The sequence below is a fragment of the Nyctibius grandis genome, chromosome 1 (genome assembly GCF_013368605.1).
Source record: "Nyctibius grandis isolate bNycGra1 chromosome 1, bNycGra1.pri, whole genome shotgun sequence".
Classification (NCBI taxonomy): Eukaryota; Metazoa; Chordata; class Aves; order Nyctibiiformes; family Nyctibiidae; genus Nyctibius; species Nyctibius grandis.
In genome coordinates, this window is record NC_090658.1 from 18,411,840 (window position 1) to 18,426,826 (window position 14,987).

At 41.2% G+C, this 14,987-nt stretch overlaps 1 protein-coding gene across 2 annotated transcripts in view; it reads left to right on the forward strand.

Annotated features, from left to right (window-relative positions):
- The first annotated feature begins 5,617 nt into the window (after positions 1-5,617).
- The window catches only part of LCLAT1 (lysocardiolipin acyltransferase 1), a 124,515-nt gene continuing 115,145 nt past the window's right edge, over positions 5,618-14,987 (forward strand). The window contains exons 1-2 of one of the 2 annotated variants that reach the window (XM_068414632.1): positions 5,618-5,704; positions 5,889-6,000. The gene's annotated coding sequence lies outside the window, so the exon portion shown is untranslated. The remainder of the gene's footprint in view (positions 5,705-5,888; positions 6,001-14,987) is intronic. The other variant, XM_068414639.1, reaches the window with a different exon arrangement.

Below are 14,987 nucleotides of genomic sequence, written 5' to 3' on the forward strand. Positions count from 1 at the left end.
GGAGTCTCCTGTGAACCAAACAGCAACTAAATCAAATAAACATTTCTGAATTAAATCCATCTTCTCTTCAGCTTCGAAGAGTTTAAAAAACCCAGTAATTTATTGAATTGCCTTTCATGGTTATACCTGCAGATGCCTTTTGAATTTGATAGCAAAAACATTTAAACTCATAGTGTTTCCCAAATCAGCTAAATCCATTATATCACTTGTGCCAGTTACTATATTTGTAGGGCAGTAAACAGTGGCCTTTATTGTTTGCTGTTCACGGGGCCATGCATAAGAACCAGCTTAGTCTGTCTCCAGAGATACTCACCTACCTTACTGGCACCAGAAATATTATACAGGCTTAAATCAGTGCAAGCTTTCCATGCTGTCACTGCCTCCCTTGTTTTGATTTGGTGACAGTAATCTCTACTCACTGCTGTGCTGACACCTTTTGAATTAAGGTCCCTTCTCTACTTCTGCTGTTTCTGAAAAAATTTAACAAGTGCAGCTTAGGCATGTTATGAACAGTTAGCAAATTTCCACACCTAAGAGGGTATGTGGGCTCGGATATCTGGTTTCCTTTGCAAGCAGATGGAGAGATGAAAATCTTTCTGTGGGCTTGTCATATCCTTATCTTGAACCCTCCAGAAAAGTAGGAAAATGAAGGCAAGAAGGTGAATAATCCAGACGTCAACTAATGTAGCTCTTCTCACATGCAGTGAAATTTGCTTAGAAAACCCAAGAGAGAGGGAAAATCCAGGTGGATGTGGAGTACTGAAGTTTCAGCAAGTGAGTTATACAGAGGAGTGTTAGGGCAGAGCCATCCTAAAGGGTTTTAGGAGAAAACACAGTAGAGGCCCTGATGATGGTATCTGCACTGCTCTCTGGGGCAGAGGTCTTTGGGGAGAGCATCTCATGACTTCCCACCTCTTGCATTTATGATCCTTTCTCATTTTTCCCTTTCTGTCACACAATCCTTTCCTCTTCCTCTTCTTCACACTCCTCCAATTTATTATTTTACAACATCTCTGGGGCTAATTCTGCAATTGTTTACATGGCATAGGACCATTAGGAAAGCATTTAACACGTTCTGATGTGATTTAGGAGGTAGAAATAGCCATGTGAACGGCAGGCTCTTGACAGACCCATAAGTAGCTTGTGGGTCACAATTTGAAAACCTTTCGATGCAAGCACAGCCCAGGACATTTAGCAACAAGAGCTCCTAGAGAGTCTCCTCATTTAAGTGACTGAGGCTTTTTCAAAGAACAGGAGAACATGAGTTTTCTTTCTGCTGCTTTTTTGGCAGTTCTAGGGAGGCGTGACTGGCTGCTTAAAGATATTTTCCATATTGCTTATCTTTTCTTTCCTTTTGAGTGCCACATGGTCTATCATTTCCCTCAGCTCAGATATGGGCCCCAAGGGGACTGAGTCTATGAGTAAAACACAGAACTAAGCAATAGCGACTAAAACTCAAAATGTTTTAGGCATACCGGTGTTGTTAGTGACACTGGTTTCAACTGCTTTCCCCTCCTCTCTCTCTCCCCTCTCTTAGCAGCTTGTTATGAGCTCCATGATGCCACTTGTAATCCAGGCGAGCTATGCCAACACAGGATGGGTGGAAGGGTCCCATTGCAAATCATATCACTAAAAATGTTTTGTAAAGCCTACCCCAACTATAGCCAAAAAATTCCCTTCTCCTGTGTTACTGTCATCATCTTAAATTCTTCATTCCATACATTTCCAAGTCCTGTTAGTGGATGGATGGTAGCTCATATCATTTCCTGTTTTCACTTTCTATTTCTCAGGTCCTAGCACAACTAAAAAATCTGAATCATTTTTAATTTCACCCCCTTCCAAAAAGGTTTTGATTTTTTCTTTCCCCCACTGTAATCAACCCTATTTTTTCAGCCTGTTTTTCCACATGAATATTGCTTATGTGGCCGTGCTGGCTTTCAGTCTGACTGCAAGTCCCCCTCCAACACGTTTGAACCTTCTTGACGAACTTCTCTCAAATTTGATGGAAGGGCAGTAGTCTCAGAAACAATCATGTTCCTACAAAATCTGTTAATACAGACAGCACGCCAGAGGAGCGAGAACTAAATTCATGCCCCCACCAAGCAAACATTATTGTTTCTCTTGGCAGCTGGTAGTCACTGGCAAACTCGCACCTACTGCTTCTTACTTTGTGGGGCTGTCATCTATGGTGTGGGGATGAGACGAAATTAATGCGGCTGGGATGGAGGTGGGCTGAGGGATACATGGAGCAAGTTTGTTGGAAATCAAGCCTTGCTGCTTTCAGCTCTCCTCACAGGAATTGTTTTGTGGCTAAATTAAATCTACATTGTTTTATTTCAAACATGTCAAAAGCTTGACTTCAGCTTCAAATGGCATTATTTTTGTGGAGGTAAAGCCAGTACCTTAATATTATTTTAACAAAGCCTTCTGAAATGCACATAGATTTCCAGTCAGCCGGATTCTTCCTTTTTGCTGAATACTGAACATTCTTTTCTTCCCCTCACTGTTGTCTTTGGCTGTAGAAATTGTACTTTCCACTTTCACAAAAACTGTAGGGGCATTATGAATGCCTGTATTTTTCTTGAGGAGACTTTTTGCTTTCTAACAAAACGGTTACACTAACTCACCTCACATAAGTTCAGCGTTAAGTATGTGATTGTAAAGCACAAAGTGCTTATCTACTTCGCCTGTGTAGTTGCAACTGAAAATTAAATTTTCCTTTGTATTTTCTAATAGAGTGCCATGGTAAATGGTTGAAAAGATGTCATGTTATTCTTCAGTCGTCGGCATGTCAATGTGATAGACAAAATGATTTCTCTACAAACAGTACAAAATTGCTTTGGGGTCCTTAATGAAAACAAGAACACAATTACTCGTTATTATTTGTCTTAGCAAATTGTTTTCTCAACAGTTATAAGTAAAATATCTTAACTGGAAGTTTGTGTAGTCAGGTGTTGGCATTGTAAGAAGGAGAGGTGCACAGTGTTTCACATTTTCTAATCAAATTATGAACTTTGATTACTATCTCCTGACAGCACTTTCAGCAAGAAGAAAGTGTCATTATTCCTACTACACTGATGGGGAGAGTGATTAGTCCAGGGTCACCCTGGAAGTGGCAGAGTGGGCTGCAGTAAGGTTCTGGTCCACATTTTGGTGCTCAGAGACACACACTAGAGTGCCAAAGCGCCTTCCTTACCTACAAAATCTTCAAGATTTTATTAACCCATTTTAGCACGGATTTCTTCCATACAGAGAGCTTCAACCTGAGAGACAATTAGCCATCTGCATTTTTGCCCATTATCAGTTTATTAAACTAATGACAAGAGCCATGACTTCCCTGCATCACAAATACCAAAAGCCACATGTAGATAAGACTGCAGTTTCAGCTCGCTCACCTTCCTATACAACAGCAGTATAATAATTTGGCGACAGCTTTCCATTTAGCATTCCAGTGTTGTACCAGGAGGCCTATTGCAGATGCCATCACTGCAGATGCCCTGTTTCTCTTCAAACTTTTGAGGCTGCTCAGAAGCCTGGACACGAATCAATGGCTGACAGCCCCAGACACGTGTTCCCCTCAGAGCCATTCTGCCTATGTTACGTCTTTCATCCTAAGGTCTTGTGCTTAGCTACTTAAAATTCCGCAGTTTGCCTTCCTCTTGTCCTTATTTTCAGGAGGCACCAGTGAGGATTCATTTCACCTAGCTTTAACTAGCTGATCAGTAAGAGTGCTACCAAAGTCAGCCATTTCAGCTCCCCATGTGCTGAGTTTAGACATCCATTTTAGGATGGAATGGGTCACTTTTTGGAGCTGCCTAGAGGGGAGAACCTGGATGACTAAGTCTGACTAAATGCCTGTTTTATACTTAGCACAAGTCAGGTGAGCTCAATCACCCAACAAACAGCCTTCTGACACAGGAGACAGTGCAATCTAAGAGGGAGTTGCCTTTATCTCTTCAGCTAAGTAATTTTGAAGGATTTGGGATGCTACTAGTACTTTTACTTAAGATCTTGTCCAGACCAGTTTTGAGATTGCACAAGGTCTTTGGGAAGCCCATTCCAGTCCTTGACCATCCTCATTTTGAAGAATTCCTTCTTAATATCTAATTGAGATCTCTCTTGCTGCAACATGGGACCAATGTCTCTCATCTCTTTGCTGTGCACCTCTGAGAAGAGTCTGGCTTGACTTTCTCAATAACCTGCCACCAGTGGAAGGCAACAGCTAAGTCCCCTCTTAGCCCCTGCTTCTCCAGGCTGAGTGAACAAACGAGATCACTCAGAAACGGGTGACAATGGAACTTCCAACATTTTTATTACTTTTAGGATGAGATTCCCAGAAGGCTCATTCCCTAATTTTTTTTTTTCAAGCATTGTCCAAAGCAATGAAAGATTCTCAGCTCCACAAAGGTATTTATTACGGCAATGAATTCTCACTGAATGATGGTAGGCACTTCAGAAGAGCCAATGTTGTCCTCAAAACTAAATGCAGTAGAAAAGAGAGATCCCACCAGGGGAGTGGCTATGGGGCAATATATCCCTAAATGGGTATGGGATCAGGTTTTGCCCTGGTATTTGTACTTTGCAGGAGTTTGCAGAGGTGCATGTTCACCCGTGCGTGTGAAATTGTTGTGGGGTCAGAACGAGAGCCCGGGTTGCTTTGGTCCTAATCCAACAGCTCTAGTCAGCGGGGCACGGGCTCACTTTGGTTTTACACAAGCATAAAACTTAACTTAAAACTCCTGGAGTTTTCCTTCTTGGACTGGGGTTTTTACCAGATTTGTTTACCTTATAAAAACATATATGTGGAAAGAGTATAAAAAGGTTAACTGAGTCAACAGTGAGTGGCAGTAAACCACGGTGCAATAAAAGCTGAAAATATTGCCAGTTTCAGAGAAAGCTTAGAGAAACCATCATCTCTTCATGGCAGTGGAAATCATGCCACGATCATTTTCCGCTTCTCTAGCACTCTACGTGCTATTTTATGACAAAATCCGTGGCTAACAGTAGTAGGGTTTCCCCTTCGTACAGCACTGTTGGGCTGATGAACCTTTGTCCCTTTTTAGCTAATAACTAAATTAACTTCCCGAGCGCCCAAAGCCATCCTCTCCCACCGGCTGCCCTACGGGAGCGGCAGTGTGGCTCCACGTACCCCAAAAGGCCTGGCCGAAATCTCCTTTTCAGGCAAGCCGGGGCCCAAGCTCCCGGCCGGGGTCCCACAGGGTGACCCCAGCTTTTTGGGGAAAGGAGGCCCAGGGCAGCGGGGCTGAACCCCAGGGCAGCAGCGTGCCCCCATGCAGGACAGGGCCTGCTGCTCCCGGCCCCACGGCTCGTACGGCCACCCGGTCGCTCCCTAGGCCTGTCACCCACACGCGTGTGTGTAAGGAGTGTGTGTGGGTGAAAGGAGTGTGTGTGGGTGTAAGGAGTGTGGGGGGGTGCGGGGGGGGGTGTGCGGGGGTGGGGTGGCTGCTGCCCCTTTAAGGGAGGCCGGGGCCAGGAGCGGTGCCATGGCAACGGCTTGACATCCGTGACCGGAAGTGATTGGGGGGTCAGAGGTTGCCGGTGGCAACGGGAACATGGCGGCGGCGGCGGCGGCCCTGGCCACGCTGGGCGCTGGCGGCGGCGCGGCCGCGCTCCTCGGGGCGGCGGCTCCCTGAGCGGGGCGGGGAGCGGAGCCTCCTCCCGCCGCGGCGCTGCCCCGTCTCAGGTGAGGGCGGGCGGGCACGGGTGCTGCCGCGACGGGCCGCGGTGCGGGCGGCGGGCTGACCCCAGCTGCGCGACAGGCCTGACCAGCGGCTCCGGGCCTCCCGCCGCTGCCCCGGCCTTGCCGGTTATTTCTCGCCGCGGTGCGGCCTGCCGGACTGTCTCACCTGCCTCCCGTTTCCCCGCAGGCATGGCCGCCGCGCTGTAGGAGGGCCGGGAGCCGCGGCGATGCCAGAGGAGGAGCCGCTGGAGGAGAGCGCTTGAGCGTGTCCGGGGATACGTCCCGTGTGTGTGAAACGTGTACGTTACCCGAAACCTTGTTGTCAGTACTGCCTCTTTATTACACCGAGGGGAACAAACGAAGGCTTGGTGTTATAATCTCATCCTTAGTGTCCTTCCTTGTGGGAAAAGCAGAGTCTCTTGTTATGAGTTGCACATACACAGAAGTCAGTCAGTTTGTGCCTGCTGTAGCTGGGTGGTTGTCCCTGTTTACTGTGCCTCTTGTCACTCTCCCGTTGATACTGGCGTGTATGCTGCTCTCTTGGCTCGGTCTGCCCACTGGCCAAGCTAAACTTTGACCTGAATGGCCCCTTGTGTAAGAAGTGGAGAGTGAGTGGCGGAACGAGGCATGTTAACGTTTCACAACCAGGCTGTTGAGAACGTTACTGTGGCCGCAGAAAGCTGCATGCTAAAAATAAATACTAGAATTAAACCTATGTGTGCAGCGTCACATTGGTGCTTATGTGTATTCACTGTGATACAGTACTTGGTGCTCACTAGCCTTTTTTTAATCTCCATTTATGCTTGTGCACAGAGTGGACCGTGCTCACATAAAGGGTAGTGTATTTTGCTTATGGATTGCTAAGTATTGCCATGTCTCATTTATTTCATGCTAGCTGTCTCTTGTTTTGTAGACACCACCCACTCTCTGCTTTTGCACCCCTGGACTTTTCAATAGTAGTTACCACAGCAATATTTTAATGTTTCTCAAGCACAAACTTACTCTGCTGCATCACAGAGAGATTAACAGATGGTCTTTTTTTTTTTTTTTTTTTCCCTTCTTATTTACAAATGGGGAAACTAGCATAAAAAAAGGAGGAAAGCCAAAGTACATCTTAAATTGAATACAGAAATCTGAAATAAGTTGGTTGACTTTATAATCAGATTTTATAGTATTATCTAATACTCTGAATGTAAACCTTTCCTGGCAGCTGTACTATCTGGCTCCTCAGCAAACTGAGGTACAGTTTGAAGTGTGAAGACGTAGTTTGGTCAATGTGTGAACTGCAGCTGAAGAGTGTGGTCTCACTGTTATCACTGGCCATGGGTTACTGCTACTCGCTTTGTAGTGGAGTTAGCGGTTGGATGGTTGCAGGGACAGTTGATCTAACAGTTTTATGGGCATGGTTTTCTGTAAGATGGAAGCTATTCTAGTGAGTGTTCGATTGATATGAATGAAAGCTGTTTCTCCTCCTGCACTAATGTAAACCAGCTGTGGGTTAAGGATAATGTGAAACTACCTCAAGAAACCAAATCTCAAATTGGTCATTTGAAAAATAAGGACTACACTTAAAACTCCTGAGGAGTTTGGATTAAAATAGGAAAAGTCAGCCATGTGTAGGGAATATGTGGTAAGAGCAAAGGGAGTGTAAATCTGAAGGAACTTTCCTATCTTTCCAGAGTCTTTTCTCCATTCACTTCTTGCCAAAGAGCTTCTGTGCTGAAAAAGGGAAGCCTCTTACAAAGCCTTATTTAGACCTCAGGGGCTGGTCCACCATGTGTACTCAGTGAGGCAGGAATCTTGAAGGAAAAATAATATTGTATCCTACTGTGAAAGCCAAACTGAAGTTGTGCAGAGAAACCTTGATTTTCGTATGTTTCAACTGCTAGGTCTTGATGAGTTTTGCTTTCATGGAGTTCCCTACCCTCCTCACAAAAGCAATCTGAAAAGAAAATTGGAAGTGTAATGAGGCATCATCTTCACATCCACCTGGGGTTTTAGCAGTGTTAGGGTTACTTGATCCAGCAAATCCCTTCTCCAGTCGCTCTGGTGGCAGGCTGTCATGTGCTTCATCTTTCCTGCAGAGTTTCTGCTTCTTCAGCAGCTATTTTTAATAATGCCAGGCTAGATTCTTAATCACCTGAACTCTCTCAGGTGCAAATCCTCTTGTCCTTCTGCTGGCTTTCTATTTGATTCTGTCCAAGACTTCTCCCTGTAGAGTTTCTATCTCTTAATTTGTATTTAGACATTTTGTATTTGTATTTATGTCCTTTCTTTGCTGTCACTTGTCCTGTCCTTCAGTGTGCTGCTGCCTCCCACTCCTCCCATCTCTGCTTTGCCAAAACACACGTTTTCCTTTTGTTGGCTGCTTCTTCCAGCTTCTTGGGACATGCAGAGTCTTTGTCTCAGTTTATGCTTTCCTCCTACCTTGTTATCAGGTACAAATGATCTTTGTTTTCCTCTGTCTTTCATTCTTATTTCATTCTGTTCTCCACTTACAATCTTGTTCAAGGTTGTCCCTTCCTCGTTCCCTTTTTTCTTCAGGTTGTGGTGCTGAGAACACCCAGACAAGATTCCTCACGTTTTGTATCTGGTATTGAGTTCCATAATCTGGTTTAATGTTTTATTAGCTATGGACGGAGGAGAGCTGGCTTGTTTGTGTTTCATGTGTGGTGTTTGGTCAGCACTTAGAGCTAAGAGAGAGGAAAATAGTACCTTTAGAGAGTTGACTTTTTGAAACAGATCCCTGCTGAGTGTGTGCAAAGGCTTACAGTTTGGTTTTACGTGACTTTTTTTTGACCGGGCCAAAAAGTAAATTGCTCCTGAAAGACAACTTTGTGTTATAAAGTCCATTGTTGCTGCTGCAGGGCAGAGTGAGATGCGAGACAGCAATGTTAGCAGACTTCTTGAAACATTGACAAATTGTCTCTTCTTTTTCCTAGTCTTTTTCTCTTAGCTGAACTGGTTTGCTTGTGAACTTGTTTTGCTATAATAAACTTCATTTACTTAATTTGATTTGTTTGTATTAGGGTTTCTTACATGCTGAGGGGTTCAAAACCAGTGGAGTCTTTACTTGTCAATACAAAATTAATTGCTTTGATAGGTTCACACACTATATCCTTTCATGAGTTCGAGAAAATGAATTTGCCTTTAATCTGACATCAGGCTTAGGTTTTGGGTTTTTTTTGCTTTGGTTTGGGTTTTTTCCCCTTGGGCATTCCTTGGAACAAAACTGTTTTTTTCATCTTGCTGCTTTTAAACATGCCTTTCCACGAGTCTGCATCTGTGATATTTAAACTCCTATGACTCTTGAGGGTTTTTTTTTGGGCGTCCTTTGGTATAATACCTGCTATTTATGTTATTTTAGGTATCAAGGGAGCAGGTATTACTTTAATTCCAGTGATTCTGAAAGGTGTTGATTTCATTCCAGTGGTTCTGAAAGGTAGTGCTTAATCTCAAGTGCTTTCTCACTGAGCTGATGGTGGTTTTGTTGTTTTTAAGGCATCCAGTATATCTTACAGTTGAAAGAAATCTGTATCTATTTGCTCTTCTCTTTTGATGGCAGCTTCAGAGGTGCCATGAAGGCTAAATGAATAGACTGCCTGATAAGTCTATATGAAGCAGTTACGTGGATCACCATACATTGCTTGTAGAAAGAGAATTATTTTTTCTTGAAAATGCTCTAGTCTTTTATAAAACTACTGTTTGAATCATGGCAGTGTTCCTATGAACTACTGTGTCACCAGACATGCTCACAATTCCTGGGTGCTTTAATATATGAATGATAGATTGTTTTCTACTCCTTCACCAAAGCAGTGAAGTGATGGAGCTGGTTGTAGTCAGAAGAGTCAAAAGATAATCAAACACCCAGGCTTTTACAGGAGAACAAGAAATAAAACACAACCAAGCAATAGCAGGCAGTGCAGGTACTGGCAAGTACACACAATCATGATTTTTAAACAGGAATGGAGTTACTTTGATTTCCTGAAATCCCGTTAGTTGCATCAAACTGATAATGGTTGTCACAGATCAAAATTTAACTTACTCTTCAACGTAACTGGAATTTATTATGGTTATACATGAAACGAACATAGAGATCTGGGGTTAGTGTGTGATTATATTTTATTTTTTTTCCTTTTAACTTTTGCATGGTCAGTATGATAATGATTCCACCCAAATATAAATGTTAATTGCGAAGTAAGAGAAAATGTGCTGTCTGACCCTTCAAATCTGTTAGGTAAACCCTCTCTGGTGTTTGAACGTGAAAATGTTAACCGTCTTGCTACACGAGAGAGCTTGCATGAAATGCCTCGTATGGCCACTGAAGCAGTTTTAAGAGTGATAAAAGTGCTGAGAATCCTCTGTTCAGCTTGATCAGCTCTTGGAGAGACAGAAGCAGTACACAAAAGATTCAAAACCTTTTTTTTCCTCAAAGAAAATTCTTTATGTCTAAGTAATTAATTCCACATCATTTGTTAATTTTGCTCTTAGGTTTCATTACGATTATTCTTATCTAGTGCTGGTATTGATTTTTCGCATTGATTTCCCCAATCTCCACACAAGCAACAATCTACAGCCTTCATTTGTTCAGATCAAGTATTAGCATTATATGTTTGAATTCAGAAGATAATTGCATATCTTGCAAATTACCCGATGGCTGTTTCATCTTGAAACACTTAGAAATCCATTTTAGTTTCTCATAATTATCATGTTTCAGTCAGACAGCAATCTAAAGTTAGGACAGCACTTTGGCAGTGATATGCTTGTTTTTCTAAAATGAACATGGTTTCTGTGGTTAAATTTTCCTTTCATTTAAATATAGATTTTAATCAGTGTAGGCCAAACTTTTCCAACCATGTTTAAAATTAGCTCAAGCCATATTCTAAAAAGTATGTTCTCCTAATGTAATTTAACTTATGTAGAAAAATGTATGCACAAATGAATGTTTTTAAGCTGATTAATGCCTTTGAAGTGTTTTTAGAATTTATTTCCAAAAAAACATTTATAGACTGGCTCAAATATGACTTGATTCTAGTAGTCTCTTTGTAATAAATACCACTGAAAGCACTTCATGCTGTGCTTCTGAAATTTGAAAGGTAGCTGTTCAAAAAGCAACTGTAAATTCCACTCACCAAGCAGCTAAGTTACAACATCAAAACAAAGTAAAAGGCTTGCTGTTCTTCCAGACTTCTGTGCAAGCGTTGTTGTGGAGATTACTGAAGTTTTCATTTGTCGTCTTGTACTTCTTTAGGCAGGGTATAGTTACCATTTTCAGTTGGTAAGTTGAAGTTGTAAACAGATGTATAGCCAGGGTTAAGCTTTGTGTAGAGAATATTCGACATGATAGGTATTCTGAAGTAGAAGTGGGAACGAGTCTGAATGGAATCTATCAGGTGGCTATTACAACTCCCTGGATTACTTCTAAACGTTTGTTAGTTTCGATTTCTAGAAAACTATTTAAAAAAAACAAAAACAAAACAAAAAACCCCAACCAAAAAGACTCCCAAAACTGTTACCAATCTTGTATCCCTGTTTTTACCCAAACGCAGGAAAAAAGGTCTTTGCTTTGCTCAAAAAGTTTTGCAGTTGGCAGAGTGTTCAGAGATCAAGGGAATCAATCTGTCAGCAGACTTCTCTTCAGATAGACCATTTCTACTGATCACAGGTAGGGTGAGATGCTTTCACAGAGAAATGTGAGGACAAGTGTCCTAAGAGGGAGATGAGTTGGGTGGATTTCCATTATATGGAATGAAGTGTGTTTTTATGTGAGATGTGCTCTTTAGCTTTGACACACTGTTTCTTTAGTGAAAATGATGTAGAAGAGAAATACTGTCCTGGTTTGGGCGTGGAACTGTGAGAAATCTGACTTAGTTTTTCAGATGCTTTAAGGACTAGATCCTTCTAGGTTTTAATACTTAATCTTGAAGTAATCATGCATCTGTTCAGCTGATCAATTCCATTTGCTATCAAGATCGTGTTTATTACTGTGATTTTAATGATCTGCTAGACTGTAAAGAATGTTAGTTTTGAAAAAGCTGATAAAACGACAGCAATAGTAAGCAATAGCAAATTTATCAATGACTGGTAAAGCTTACCTCTTCCAGTTGCTGCAGCTTGTGCTATTGCTTTTAAGAAACTTAATGGAACAAACGCTTTTTGATTTCACTCAATGTTTCTCATAAAACAGGAGTAACTCTTACCCAGAATTCATGTGGTAAAGTGGGAATTTCTCAAGCATTCAGCTCACTGAATAGCAGTTACACATTTTGTGCTCATTGAAGAACGACTTTTAACTCTTCTGGAAAGATAAAGCCAGGAGACAGTGGTAACCACATGCTGATCTATGGAAGTTAACTTTTCAAAGTGAACCAAACTGCAAACTGGCTTCCAGCTTTCAGGCTATGGTCAGAACTTGGAGCTTGTTCCTAGTTCTGCTGTGTAAATTTTTTAGATTGTGTATCAGCTGGAGTTGGGGGCCATGTGCTACAGGGAAGTCATTGCTAGGTCCTTTAATAACAAAGCCAAGGAAACCTACAAAAGATTTCTCAAAGAGCAAAACAAGTAGAAGAAATGCTTACCTGTTAAGTTTCTGTGGGGAATCAGTCCATTTTTTAGTTTTGTTTTGTTTTGTTTTTTTTTAAATGTCCACTCATGGAAAACCTCTTTCTCTTGAGTACAGCATTTCGGAAAGTGTGAGGTAGTACATTTATGCCAAAGTTATTGAGCCAGTCTGTAGAGTCTGATAAGGTAAGGCTGATAATGTCCTTTCAGCCTCCTGCACAGACAGTAGCTTTCTTCTGGTCTTCCCTCTTCAGTGTGAGAACACCACTAAATCTGTCAGCTTAACTAGTGAATTCCCTTAAAAAGAAAACAGTTTTAGCAATTTCTTTCAAGGTCTCTTGCCCAGGTCAGTATATTTGTCCTTAGGACAAGTAAAAATGATGCACTACCAGTGAACTAATTATATGTAATTCATCATCAGATAGTGGAAACAATTAATGTTCTGGGAATTGGCGTGCAGTTCACATTTGCAAAGGGGGTGTTTGTTTTGGTTTAATCTCTCTTAAATAATTGCAGACCATCTAGAAAGATGGAATGTAATGTTCTGGGTATGTTTGGTCTTTCTAAACTTTGGGGAGAGACTGTTTTAGAAGAGGATTGGTCTTACTGCATTTTGCGCTGTCTCCATGAGATGGATAGATTTTGCACTAAAGTTTTCTTAGAAAAATACTTGTGTGTCAATCTGATTTACAAGTGTTTTGCAGACTCATCTATTCCTAACCATTGAAAATTACAAAGGGTGTGTCTCTCCCAGAATTATGGCTTTGCTCGGAGAAGCCTGTTCTTTTATTAGGAACATCAGGTTTAAGTTTTCACTTGAATACCAAGTTTTAAATAAAATCCTGACAGTTATCCACTGTTTCCAGTGCTTGTGTGGGTCTGCTGTTCATTACAAAATGGATACTCCATTATTTTGTCATAAATGGTTGTATCTTTAGATCCCAATTTCCAAAATTTACTTAGAGTAGTCATTTTTGTAAAAACTTTCTTGGCAGAATGTTTTTTTTACTGATGTTGTAATAAAGGCATTTTACTTACTGTATCTCATTCCTACTCTGAAGAAGGAATCTTGGTCTCTTTCCTAAATATTGAGAAGCATTCTGTTGGGTACAGGGTTAGATGTTGAACAGTGTCAGCTCCACTAAGCAATAAAAAAAAATCACACTTTAAGACAATGCTTTAACTGAATAACACATCTCTCCTTTATTTTGACAGTGAGTAAAAGAGCTGTGTGTTTATCTTGTCCACCACCGTAATAGCTTTTGAATGACAGATGCCTGCAAAGATGTCAAGGGTTAAACAGCTACATTTTTTTGTGTGTTCTTATTGCAGTAGGTCATTGAAGGACCTTGAGCGATGACTGATCTGTAAAATTGAGACAAAAGACTCTGTAGTTATGGTAGTATGGAAATCAAATATAGGCAGAAGCAAATGTGGCTTGAGTGGTCACAATAGGGATATTGCTAAAATGATTGTTGATAACACAGGAATACGTATTGTCTTTTGTCTAAAGGGAAAATAGCTAAAATTATGTATTTTTTCATTAGAGTAATTGCAGTAGGCTAGTCTGTTGAAGGACAAGATGATGTGATATGCAGCACCCTTGTGCAGTAGAATATCTTTGAAAATACACTAATAGTTATTTTGAATTAATGAAAGAGCCTTATGAAAAATTTAGAGGATTTAGTAAGCCTTGATTGTGTCGGTCACATGTTAGTAAGATTTTCTTATGGTCTGCCTTCTCTCTGTGCCTTTGCAGCTTGGCAGACTGTCGCTCTTCCGCAACAGCACTATGCCTGTGAAGTGGCTATAGCAAATACTTACTTCTCTCTTTTTAAGGGAAGCTTTAAGTTATTCCCACGTTGCCTGCAGCCCCAAGTGTGTTCAGAGTCTTGTTTGGTTTATATGTAGACACTGGCAAATAGAGGCGGTAAATATGGCTGTTTTTTCTTTTTTAACTTTATGTAAGGCATCCGTAAAAATCTGCTAAGCAAACTAACATTGCATATCTTGTCCATAGCTTTGTTATCATGAGCGCTGGGCATGCAGAATTAAGCTTGCATTCAGAACAAAATGTATCATCTTTGTCAGCAGAATGCTAACACAAGTTTGCATGTTAGAAAGGAAGATTACATTTCCTGTCTCCATCATCTCTCGTTGTGCCTTGAAATACAGAATGAGCTGAAAAGGGCACATTTAGGACAGGCTTTTGCTGAAGTTTAGAAACATGTCATTTATTCATAAACATAAAATAAGCAAACAGTAAAATTTAGGGAAACCGTCTGGTAGCTTTGGATTTCAGTGCAAGGTATTCTATATGTCCAGTATTAACACAGATGATAATGTTTACTACGGGGTATCACAAAATGACATATTGGCTGGGAGATACCCAAAAATGGAAAATAGTAGTTGTAAAGTATTGTTGTATGTTGAATTTCACAGGCTGCAGAATATTTTAGACTGAAAATTTTCAACAGTACTCAAAATGATCTGATCTGGCCAAAGAGTAATATTTTAATGAATGCTTATAGCATGACAAGAGGAAGGAGAAATCATCAGCAGGTATTTCTTCATCACTTTAAAACTACTGTTACTGCTGTAGCTCTCCAGCCATTTAGCTAAACGTTTACAACCTTTACAGGGATTATGTGTTACACACTTCAGAGCAAATGCCTTTGTTTGGCCTCAATATCCTGTAAAGGTACCAATTCCCAGGATTTTTACA